The sequence below is a fragment of the Salmo trutta genome, chromosome 17 (assembly GCF_901001165.1).
Source record: "Salmo trutta chromosome 17, fSalTru1.1, whole genome shotgun sequence".
Lineage (NCBI taxonomy): Eukaryota > Metazoa > Chordata > Actinopteri > Salmoniformes > Salmonidae > Salmo > Salmo trutta.
This window is the reverse complement of record NC_042973.1, coordinates 14,747,962-14,760,841: the sequence shown is the minus strand read 5'-3', so window position 1 is coordinate 14,760,841 and position 12,880 is coordinate 14,747,962. Positions and strand designations below refer to the sequence as shown.

General features: G+C 43.3%; 2 long non-coding RNA genes across 2 annotated transcripts; both read right to left on the bottom strand.

Annotated features, from left to right (window-relative positions):
• Positions 1-5,153: 5,153 nt before the first annotated feature.
• On the bottom strand, positions 5,154-5,722 carry LOC115151295 (uncharacterized). The gene is made up of 2 exons (XR_003867258.1): positions 5,421-5,722; positions 5,154-5,254 (listed from the first exon to the last, which is right to left on the bottom strand). It is a non-coding gene; the product is annotated as an uncharacterized LOC115151295 (long non-coding RNA).
• Positions 5,723-9,987: 4,265 nt separating this feature from the next.
• LOC115151294 (uncharacterized) lies at positions 9,988-12,514 on the bottom strand. The gene is made up of 2 exons (XR_003867257.1): positions 12,445-12,514; positions 9,988-10,451 (listed from the first exon to the last, which is right to left on the bottom strand). It is a non-coding gene; the product is annotated as an uncharacterized LOC115151294 (long non-coding RNA).
• Between the last annotated feature and the right edge of the window lie 366 nt (positions 12,515-12,880).

Below are 12,880 nucleotides of genomic sequence, written 5' to 3'. Positions count from 1 at the left end.
ACCAAAAATTTCAAAATGTTCCATTACCGTACTTAGAAGCATGTCAAACGCTGTTTAAAATCAAATTTTATGGTATTTTTCTCGTAAAATAGCGATAATATTCCAACCGGACAATACTGTATTCATTCAAAGAGGAAAAGAAAAAATGACGAGGTCTCGTGACCGTGCATTTCCATTCCCTTTGTCCTCAGGCAGACCACTGACAAACTGAGTTACTATACTTTGCCCAGAGATAGGAGACGCCCCAATCCGCTTTCTGGCGGCTTTAGAGAGCCAATGGAAGCCTTAGAAAGTGCAGCATAACCCCACGGATACTGTAGTTTTGATAGACAAGCAAAAGGAGAACTACAAAATCGCAGACAGGCCACTTCCTACTTGGAATCTTCTCAGGTTTTTGCCTGCCATATGAGTTATGTTATACTCACAGACACCATTCAAACAGTTGTAGAAACCTTAGAGTGTTTCCTATCCAAATCTACTAATAATATGCATATTCTCGTTTCTGGGCAAGAGTAGTAACCAGTTTAAATCGGGTGAAAATACTGCCCCCTAGCCCAGACATGTTAATAATAAAAACCACCGTAAAATAGAACAAACGAACAATGGGTAACAAAACCCGTCACAGACCAGCATACGTGCACAAGCACTTACAATAAACAATTCCGGACAAGGACATGGGGGGAACAGAGGGTTAAATACACAACATGTAGTGACGGAATTGAAACCAGGTGTGTGGGAAGACAAGACAAAACAAATGGAAAATGAAATGTAGATCGATGATGGCTAGAAGACCGGCAACGCCGCCCGAACAAGGAGAGGCATCGACTTCGGCGGAAGTCGTGACAATCATTGTGTATGATCATGGTTCTCCCTTACACTGTTATTTATGGATTTAAGAGCGTTAGCTATTATCTCTATCTGTTAAAAAAGTAGCATACAATCCTAATAAAAAATATTGTGTGATTTGTTTACGTTCACAATCAGTTAACACTTTATTTTCATTTTGGTAAAGTGATAGAAACTTTTTTGGCATTGACTTGTTTTAAACTTACAAGCTATCACACTTTAGAAAATATACAGAGTAATATTTAAGAAAGTATTTCCTCAAGCAAGCACACTATATAATGTAACAGGACATCATCTAGCAAATTCCATATAAATAACAGAATTTCAATTATAGTGCGTATTTCACAATACATAAAAATCATTGTACGTTCTGTTGTTTTGTAATCAATGCATTATGTTGTCAGATGAGTCCCGATATGTTAATCTCTGTTTATATCAAATAAGTTTGCTGATGGTGAGTCCCAGCAGCAGAGGGACTAGGCTCAGTCTGATTGACCAGGCTGTGGCTGTTACATGGGCTGTAGTTACAGTTGCAGGAGCTGTCTTACAGGTGAAATTCACAGCCGTGATTGCACTCATGTTAATCACTGAGGGCAGCAGTTGATCAATAGAGTTGCACATGTTGGAAGTTGTACAGCCCTTGAGATTCCCCGAAATAGTATTGGTAGAGCCAAGTGTTACTGTCAAAGATAGAAACATGTAGTCTTCCCAACATTTAGATCTCTTGTAAAACAACTAAAAGCTCAACAATAATACCTGATTTGTATGAACAGCAGAAGATTATCTAGAGATGAAGAAATGTGATGAGGTTTTGTATCTTGAAAATAACCACAAGACAACTCACCACTGCCGCTAAAGCACTGGTCTTCCACACCGCTGTTACACTTGTAAGCTGCTGCAGGAGGGACATTGTCTTCCATTAGCCAATGTAACAGTTCAGCTTCCGTCCCTCTCCTCGCCCCTACCTGGGCTCGAACCAGGGACCCTCTGCACACATTGACAACAGCCACCCTCGAAGCATCGTTACCCATCGTGCCACAAAAGCCACGGCTCTTACAGAGCAAGGGGAACAACTACTTCAAGGTCTCATAGCGAGTGACGTCACCGATTGAAACACTATTAGCGCACACCCCGCTAACTAGCTAGCCATTTCACATCGGTTACACCAGCGAATTGGGTGCTGTCGTGTCTTTGGCTATGCCGGATTAAGTGATATGACATGCTAACTTATAAAATGATTTCTCTGTAATTAATATTACCTGATTAAGCTAATCATGTAAATGTAATTAACTAGAAAGTCGGGGCACCACGGAAGAACGTTTATAGAGCTGTTATCTTCCGAATAAACTCTTAAAATACTTAGTAATATTTTACATCGATAGCAGTCAATATTAACCCTTAACTTATTTTCAGTCTCATAATGAAAGTTGTAAATTCTTGGTTATCTTCACGAACCCTGGCTAACAAGTTGAATCAGCAATACAAAATTGGGTTTAATTATTTATTTACTAAATACCTAACTAATCACACAGAATTACAAATACACAGAATACAAATGATGTCATACAGAAAACGTCCTGGTGGACGGAGCCTGTATCATGGCTGGTTACACAAAGGAAAGGGGGTTGGGCTTGAATGAAATAGCGGGAAGACTTAGGAACAAAGAAACAGCAGCTATGCTATCGTAAATACATTATCTTATGCATTCTAAATTACCACCCATTTGGAAAAGGAAAATGCAATAAATATTTACTCTGAGCTGCGCTTCAGTAGGTTGGTCGTAGATGCTGGCCGGGTTGGCCAACAGATCTTCCTGTAGTGGAAGAATGTCAATGGTGGCAAATTGGATACGTGGTGGTATCTTCGTCTGGTTGTTAGACTGGATCCGTCGTCCGTCCTTTCCTAGCCCACGTTAGCAGCGGCTAACTCAACGGCTAGGAAGTATCACTTCTGTAGTGAATAAGCTCAAAGTTCATACCAGTTCATACCATAGCTCACGCCGAGGTTGGCTTAGTTCTGTCCTTGATATGTGTCTGTCCTTCTAACGTAGAGGCTGCAGACCTCCCGTACTGGAACAATGAATGTCTTTTCGTCAAAGGCTTATATAGTGGAGAGGAGGGAAGGAGGTGTTTCATCGTTTATAACCCCTGTCTCTTCACAGGGTTGGCCACTGATCGAGCAGGGCACTTTCCTTATGAAAACCCAATTCTCTCATTTGGAAGCTAAAATTACATTTAATCTCCTAACAAACAATTTCAATATCAAACATTTCAATTGCATAACAATTCCATGTGACTCTGATAACTAGAGGGTGTATACTTTCTCAGGTACAGTTTATGTCGTCCTGTCATCAATCATAATGTCTCAGATAACAATGAACTGACATACATACTCATTACGTTATCAAGCATATTTCCAACTGGTTTTATTATCAAAAGATGGTTCCTTTCCCCATTTGTTTGATGTTCCCAGACTCTCTATATTTAACAGGACAGCAGTCCTTCAGTAGGGTCAGTAAGAGAGGGGAAGGGAGAAAGGTATTTATGGGGGGGGGTCATAAACCTTACCCACAGGCCAACGTCATGACAGTGCTGTAGGAAGAGAACAGAGATGGATATTTGTGTATAGAGTATGCATTCCACATTCAGTGGTCATATACAGTGAGTATACAAAACATACAGTAGATTGACCAGGTGAATCCAGGTGAAAGCTATGATCCCTTATTGATGTCACTAGTTAAATCCACTTCAGTCATTGTAGATGAAAGGGAGGAGACAGGTTAAATAATTATTTTTAAGCCTTGAGACAGTTTAGACATGGATTGTGTACACTGAGCATACCAAACATTGGGAACACCTTCCTAATATTGAGTTGCATCCCCCTCAAGGCTTAAAAATCCTTATTTAACCTGTCTCCTGAGATACAGAGCCAAAGGTACAGTGGTGAGATACAATGACTGTAAGGTTAAAGTGCAGACTGTCAGCTTTAAGGTAAGGGTATTTTAATGCATATCACATGAATTGTTTAGAAATTGCAGCACATTTTGCACACAGTCCCCCCATGTTGGATGCATTTGCTCTTTTTATAGAATTTTATTTTGAACGACCCCCTTCAGAGGACAAATACTGTAGTATTTTTTACAGCTTTTTTGCTAAATATACATACATTTTACGTATACATTTTATATATACATTTCACAAACACATTTGACATACATGGTACTTTTATATAAAGCAGTTACATAACAATAATATATTACCAAACAACAGCTCTTTAATCCCATACCCTCAGCCACTCTCAGCCCATCCCACCTATCACCATAGACCACCCTCGTTTGGTTTCCATGTGCCGTATATTTTTTAATTGTGCTGTGATGTTTTACAACATTTTTTAACCTTTCTAAACGTATATTAACCACAGATTGTGAGCTAAAGATGAAAACCTTTCCTATGACTATGTCTTTCCAAATCGCCCAACACTGTTATTTGGAAGGTTCATTTGAATTGCATATTGTGATTTTTTAACCATTCCTGAACCTGTGACCAGAAACAAGCTACATAGGGGCACTAACAGAATAAATTATCTATTGATTCTGTCTCTTCGCAGAAAGATCTACAGAGCTGAGATTGCTGTATGCTCCATATATATAGCATTCTGTTGGTGGCACGAGTTTTATATAATAATTTAAATTGAAAAACTGTGTTAACCATATGCCATGGAATTGGTACATCGAAACACTCCTCTCATTTATTTTGCAACCTGTATGGTGCAGCTGTCAACATTTTTGTCCTCAGATGAAACTGGTATATTTTTCAATTTATGCCAGTTCCTTTCAGCCAATTTGTATCTTTATATGGCAGGCAAACAAGTTCCCTACCTTCTCCCTTTTCCACTTGCCTCCTCCATTTTTGTGGTAGTGCTGCAATCAGTTGGTTGTAAATTTGGATTGAGCAGATATTCCCATATATGTGTCTTCCCTGTGGCTCAGTTGGTAGAGCATTTTGTTTGCAACGCCAGCATGGTGTGTGCAACGCCAGGGTTGTGGGTTCGATTCCCACGGGGGGCCAGTACAAAAAAAAAAAAAAAAAATGAAATGTATGTAACAGATCATTTACAGTACCAGAGAAAGATAGATGTAATGTAATCTAATGAAATAGTAGCATAGAGCAATGAGTTAATTACCAATAAATATTGTACACTGTAATCTTACAGGAGGGGTTAAAAACATATTTCTTGAGGAAGCTAACGGCATCATTTAATTTGTCTTGAAGCATTATAGTGAAGTGGACAACAATCTCTAACACACCTTTTGCATTTATGGTTGCAGTGAGACATGTTTCTGAACAGTTCACTATAATTGAGTCTGCACATTCTTTACCGGTGCATTTGAAACACTGCAGCATCTCAACTGAAAAACAAGAAAATAAATAAAAATACATACACATTAAATAAGGAAATTGAGAAATATACTGTAAAAACAATTTTGCTATGTTGAAATATCAACACAGAGATGTGGGAGTAATGCAGTCAAAAAAACCTTTATGCACATCTCATTGTGAGGTCAGAGGTGTTACCTGAGCAGAAGAGAGTGCAGATGAGAGAGAGAGTCAGGATAAGCTTCATTCTGGACTGATAGACAGGCATTTGAACAGCAGTGGTACAGTACTCTGGGCTGGTCTGGTAGACAGGCAGATGAACAGCAGTGGTACAGTACTCTGGGCTGGTCTGGTAGACAGGCAGATGAACAGCAGTGGTACAGTACTCTGGGCTGGTCTGGTAGACAGGCAGATGAACAGCAGTGGTACAGTACTCTGGGCTGGTCTGGTAGACAGGCAGATGAACAGCAGTGGTATCTGGGCTGGGAGACAGGTCCTTCCTTATAAACCCATCATCCAAGGTAGGGCAGGATGGGGGAATGTCAGCAATGTTACTGCATTTCATGTTTAACAAGTTTCCCCACTCATGTGCTCTGGGAACAGAAGTTATTTTGCTAACATAATTGACCATGACTCGTAACAAGATGCTACCACCACAATACTTGAAAATAGAGATGACTATCAACTTTACAACCTCTCCACATTGCTGGTCTGCATGACAAAGTGAAAAGAAGGGAACCTGGGCTAAATTAATCCACGCCAAATCATTCATACTGTTTGCAATAAGGCTGTTAAGTTGTATCGACAGACAACACAGCAAACATTAACATGGTGGTCTAAATTGAAAAACTTTCAATAATAATACAAATATTTCTGATCACTTATGGTTTGAGTAAAATTGAAAGTGAAAATGAAGTACATTTTCTGCTGTCAATTTGGCTCTGATTCCAAATCTGTTAATTTGTCACTCCCAAATACACTACCGTTCCAAAGTTTGGTGTCACTTACAAATGTCCTTGTTTTTGAAAGAAAAAAAAAATCCATTAAAATAACATCACATTGATCAGAAATACAGTGTAGACATTGTTAATGTTGTAAAAGACTATTGTATTTTTGCAAACAGGATGCATGTTTTGGAATATTTTTATTCTGTACAGGCTACCTTCTGTTCACAATTTCATTTAGGTTAGTATTGTGGGTGTAAGAATGTTTAAAGATAGATACACAATGCGAGGAATTGACGATCAATGGAATTCGTTGTTTTTCTGTAATAGGGAATTAACTGAAAATGGAAATAGTTGTTTTTCTGTAATGGGGAAGTGAAGATTAATAGGTCAGGGACACGGGCTGTTTTTCAGTTCAACATCTGTTTAGAATCTGTGTAGGGCTTCCAGTGCGGGACTCATAGCTACATGTGGCAAGTTTTCATTGGTCCAAATTGTCTATACGTTGAGCCTGAAACGGGATACTTGGTATTTGGCCATTGGCTCAATTTTATTGCAAGGAGTTATAATTGGTCGACCACAGGCTAGGCTTAGTGTAACGTCCGTCGTTAGGAATGGACCAAGGCGCAGCGGGATTGTGGACACACATGTTTATTTAAATAAAAAACACGTAAAGCATCCACTTGAAAAAACAATAAACAGAACTTACGACAGCAACAGACTTGCAGGCTCCTACAACGCAGTGCAAGGACAACCACCCACAACCCCAAAGAAAAACACACACACCTATATAGGACTTCCAATCAAAGGCAACTCAACACACACAGGCGGGCCACTCGGGCTGGGCCGGAGAACAGGCGGGCCACTCGGGCTGGGCCGGAGGACAGGCGGGCCACTCGGGCTGGGCCGGAGGACAGGCAGGGCACCCTGGCAGATCCGGGAAGTCGGGCCACTCTGGCAGACCCGGGCAGTGGGGCCACTCTGGCAGACCCGGGCAGTCGGGCCACTCTGGCAGACCCGGGCAGTCGGGCCACTCTGCCTTCAATTGGAAGTCCCAATCACCAACACAACATTTAACATACACAAACCACCTGCCACATCCTGACCAAGACTAACACAATTACGCCCTCTGCTGGTCAGGACGTGACAGTACCCCCCCCCTCAAGGTGCAGACCCCGGGATGCACCTAAAAAAGAAAACACAAGAAAATCCCCAATACCCCAACAAACAATAACCCCTAAACAATAAGAGAGGGAAGGGAGGGTGGCTGCTGTCACCGACGGCACTGAGCTACACCCTCCCTCCCCAACCCACCTATCCTGGAGGTGGCTCAGTTGCAGGACGTGGACCTCGCTCCACCTTCGGCGTCGCCCACTTCGGTGGCGCCACTAGCTGCGCCGGGCAGATGGGCCACTTGGGCTGACCCTGGCAGACGGGCCACTTGGGCTGACCCTGGCAGACGGACCACTCGGGCTGGGCCGGAGGACAGGAGGGCCACTCGGGCTGGGCCGGAGGGCCATTCGGGCTGGACAGGAGGACAGGAGAGCCACTCGGGCTGGGCTGGAGGGCAGGAGGGCCACTTGGGCTGGGCCGGAGGGCAGGAGGGCCACTCGGGCTGGGCCGGAGGACAGGCGGGCCACTCGGGCTGGGCCGGAGGGCAGGAGGGCCACTCTGGCAGACCCGGGCAGTCGGGCCACTCTGGCAGACCCGGGCAGTCGGGCCACTCTGGCAGACCCGGGCAGTCGGGCCACTCTGGCATCTCCTGACTGGCAGGCAGCTCTGGCGACTCCTGACTGGCAGGCAGCTCTGGCGACTCCTGACTGGCAGGCAGCTCTGGCGACTCCTGACTGGCAGGCAGCTCTGGCGACTCCTGACTGGCGAGGCTGGGCTGACACACTAGACGCCTGATGCGTGGGGCTGGTACTGGACGGGCCAGCCTGGAGACACGCACCTCCATGCTAGTGCGTATGGCGGGAAACACCGGACCGTAGAGGCGCACTGGCGGTCTTGAGCGCAGGGTTGGCATCACCCCTTCCGGCTCGATGCCTACTTCGCCCTGGCACATGCAGGGCGCTGGTACTGTGCCTACCGGCCTGAAAATCCCAGGCCTCACCCCAGCCCCAACCCCAAAGCACGGGACCTGTCCAGTCTGCCCTACAAGGGTACGGGGAGCTGGCCTGGGGCTCCAATCTTGCCCCGCCAAACAGCCCTTGTGCCCCCCCCAAAAAAATTATTGGGGCTGCCTCTCGGGTTCCCTTAGCTCCCTTAACTTGTCCTCCCAGGATCGTCTTTCGTCCTGCCATGTCCATTCATCCACCCTGTTCTCCTGTGGCTTCCTCCTCTTCCGCTGCTTGGTCCTTTGGTGGTGGGTGGTTCTGTAACGTCCGTCGTTAGGAATGGACCAAGGCGCAGCGGGATTGTGGACACTCATGTTTATTTAAATAAAAAACACGTAAAGCATCCACTTGAAAAAACAATAAACAGAACTTACGACAGCAACAGACTTGCAGGCTCCTACAACGCAGTGCAAGGACAACCACCCACAACCCCAAAGAAAAACACACACACCTATATAGGACTTCCAATCAAAGGCAACTCAACACACCTGCCTTCAAATGGAAGTCCCAATCACCAACACAACATTTAACAAACACAAACCACCTGCCACATCCTGACCAAGACTAACACAATTACGCCCTCTGCTGGTCAGGACGTGACACTTAGGTATAAACTACATCCTGTCTCTGTTCAGTGGAGAAAACACTGAGTACAGGCAAGAATAAACATCTACCATCTACTTCCCAGAATAACAACTATGATTTGTTCTGTTTGAATAAATATATTTTTCTCCCCCTGATTTGATTTGTGGTCTGTGTTATTGAATAATAACATCAACTGCTAACATGGGGTTACAACAATGTTGTTTATCCATCCTCAGTTTTCTCCTATCACAGCCATTAAACTCTGTAACTGTTTTAAAGGCACCATTACCCCCATTGTGAACCCCCTGAGCGGTTTCCTTCCTCTCTGGCAACTGAGTTAGGAAGGATGCCTATATCTTTGTATTTATTATGGATCTCTATTAGTCCCTGCCAAGGCAGCAGTGTCATGGGGTGTCATGTCTGCTCCCTCTCTTCCCCCCCTGGCACTTGAGGGCGCCAGGCTGCCCTGCATCACACACTCTCACGCTCCTGCCGGTTCGTTGGGTTTCCACGCTCCAACCGGCTTGCCCAGCGCCCAGTTCTCGGCCGGTTCGCCCAGGTGGGACGCCGAGTAGCGCCCCTGGGGGGGGGGGTACTGTCACTGAAAATAAGAATTTGTTCTTAACTGACTTGCCTAGTTAAATAAAGGTTAAATAAAATTGAAATTACAATAAATTGAGTTGCACTGGCATCTGAAAATTCAAAATTTTTCGGGGCATAGACTCTACAAGGTGTCGAAAGCGTTCCACATGGATGCTTGCCATTATTGACTCCAATACTTTCTATAGTTGTGTCAAGCTGGCTGGATGTCCTTTGGGTGGTGGACCATTCTTGATACGCACGGAAACTGTTAAGTGTGAAAAATCCAGCAGCGTTGCAGTTCTTGACACAAACCGGTGAGCCTGGCACATGCTACCATACCCTGCTCAAAGGCACTTAAATATTTTGTCTTGCCCATTCCCCCTTCTGAATGACACAACCACAATCCATGTCTCAAGGCTTAAAAATCCTTCTTTAACCTGTATCCTCTCCTTAATCTACACTGATTGATGTGGATTTAACAAGTGACATCAATAAGGGATCATAGCTTTCACCTGGATTCACTTGGTCAGTCTGTTGTGGAAAGAGAAGGTGTTCTTAATGTTTTATTCACTCAGTGTGCAGAGTAATACAGTATATAGGAAACTATTCCATCAAACAAGAACACTATATAATGTAACAGGGCATCATCTGGCAAATTCCATATAGCATCATTTCACTTGAAGTACATCTTTCACAATACATGAAAATCATTGTACATTTTCTTTTTCCTAATCAATGCATTATGTTTTCAGATGAGTCCCAATATGTTAATCTCTGTTTATATCAGATGAATTTGCTGATGGTGAGGCCCAGTAGCAGAGGGACTTGGCTCAGTGTGATGGACCAGGCTGTGTTAAGGGCTGTCTTACAGGTCAAATTCACAGTGGTGATGTCACTCATGGTCTTCCCTAAGGGCAGCAGTTGATCAATAGCGTTGCACACGGTGGAAGTTGTACAGCCCTGGAGATTCACCGTGATAGAATTGGTAGAGCCAGTTATTGCTGTCAAAGAGAAAAACATTTAGTTATTCTCGTAAAAAAACAAAAATCTCTTAATTCTTTTGTATCAACAATAATAGCTGCTTTGTATGAACAGCAGAAGATTATCTAGAGATTAACAAATGAGACCCGATTCAGGAAACCAGGCGTATGTCGCAAGTCACGACTTCACAGGAGAGCTGTTTGAAGTTAAAAAATGTTTTTTTTTAAATCAAAATGTGTTTTTTTAACTTTCATGTGCCTTAATTAATATCAAACTTGTATGCCATCTGTAAATACGAATAAAATGTTAAATTACGAGCCTAGTTGGTTTAGCCACAGAAAAAGCGAGCAACCTTCCCGCTAGCCATGATTTGGCTGAGATAATGAGTGGGCTGGACATGCCGAGAGATGAGTTTAGATTGGTCTGCCATATAACACGCATCTGTCTATTGGAGCTGGTAAGTATATCTAGGTAATCGTGTGAAATGCATAATTACCAAAAAAATGTGTTGTGTAGTAAAACTGCATCAACCTAATGTCAAGTTAAAGTATACTGTTAGCTGGCTGGCTCACTAGCTAACGTTATGTGTATGCTCTCCACTTTCTGGAGGACCGAGTTTTGAAATCAGTGGAATTTGAGTATGATAGCTAAGGAGAAAACACCAGTCTGGATTACATCGTCAAACTAAGCTAAGGGCAACCATGAATGGCATCAGACAGGAGACGCGTCCAACTATGATGTAAACTGGTAAGATAGTCTAGCTAGCTACATTTTCAGATATTATACGTTTCTAATTTTGACAGAAAGTGGTTTCGTTTCAAGTGTACTGTTAGATAGCTAACATTAGCTGGCTGGGTCGCTAGATAAAGTTGTGTATGATCTTATTCTTAGTATCTTAGACACATTTGCTTGACTAGTTATAGCCATAGACCCTGGTTGGTTAGCTACCTGCAGATTCATGGAGGGTAGTAACGTCATGAGTTGTGATTACGGTCCATTGTTTAGCCAGCTAACTAGCTACATGTCTTAACAAGACTCCACTCTAATTTTGACAAAGTATTTTCATTTCAAGTTTGTGTACTGTTAGCTAGCTAGCTAACGTTAGCTGGCTGGCTCATTACGTCATGAGTTGGGATTCATGGTTTACTTAGCTAGCTATCTAGCTACATTTCTTAACAAAAGCCTATCGTGTTAGTGTGCCGGAGCGCAGAATAAATAATGAATTTTTGAACGCTCAACACCCGTTGAATATGTCCGGTGTCAGTACACGTCAGCAACAAAGTGTCATTCAATTGTTGACAGCAGCACTGTTACAGTCACCAATGCTCTGGGTAACATGAAAACTATCTAACCAGCTCTGCTAGGGGGAGTAAAATGGTCACAGTGGGGTGTTCTCTTATTATGTGTCTTGAAGTAGCTAGCCAATGTTAGCCAGTTAGCTTGGGTGCTTGACTGCCGTTGTGAGGTCAGAGCTTTCGGAACAACCCTACTTATTGGCCTGAGCGTCCAATGCACTAAACACTCTGAATTTACGAACGGACAATCTGACAGCACAGTTGCAGTCACCAACGCTCTGGATACCATACTGTAACGGCCTAACCAGCTCTGCTAGGGCGATTAATGTTGAGTGAGCTGTTCTCTCTCTTAGATGTCTTCAAGTAGCTGGCAAGTCAGTACTGAACGCACGGATCAACCCTTAAAGAGATTGCTGGAGCTAAGGCTTAAGAGGGTGTGAATAATGCTGCATGGGTGTAGACAAAGAAGGGCTCTCCAATAGTAGTACCAAAACATTGAAAGACGGTTTTCTCAAAAGTGATCCACTTTCAAAGCAGAATTACTTTCCCATTGTTTCCTCAAATGCAGTGTATGATATACCATTTTGTAGCTATGAGTCTCAGCTTTTATCCAACGTAAAAAACTGAAATTCAAATGTTGCTACATAAGACCGAATCCAGGTGGTGAATCACACATGTGATGAGGTTTTGTATCATGAAAACAACAAAGACAACTCACTGGCACTAAAGCACTGGTCCTCCACTCCCAGGCAGGCCACAGTCCTGTCACATACCGTGTCTTGGAAGCTGCTGCAGGAGGGACACTGTCTTCCGTTAGCCAGCGAACTGGGGTCATTTACACTCAGTGGTAATTTATAACTAGCTACAGTAGCTAAATAACTCTTGTTCAGATTTAATTGATAATACAATGGAAACACATTCAGAAACCATTTTGTGTGGTTCTCCTTAGTTCTCGTTTGTCCTTGTTCTGATAGTGGAATTGAGGCAATGAGACAGTACAGTGTAACCCTTCTGAGAAAGGTGGTTAATCTATCTGATGTCTTAACTCTGTGCTCAACTCCCAAGACTGACTGGACAGTATAAGGTTAGGGTGGTGAAAAGACTCCAAAGACTTTCACTTTCCTTCAGTTAGATAAGTGGCCTGACTGGTTATA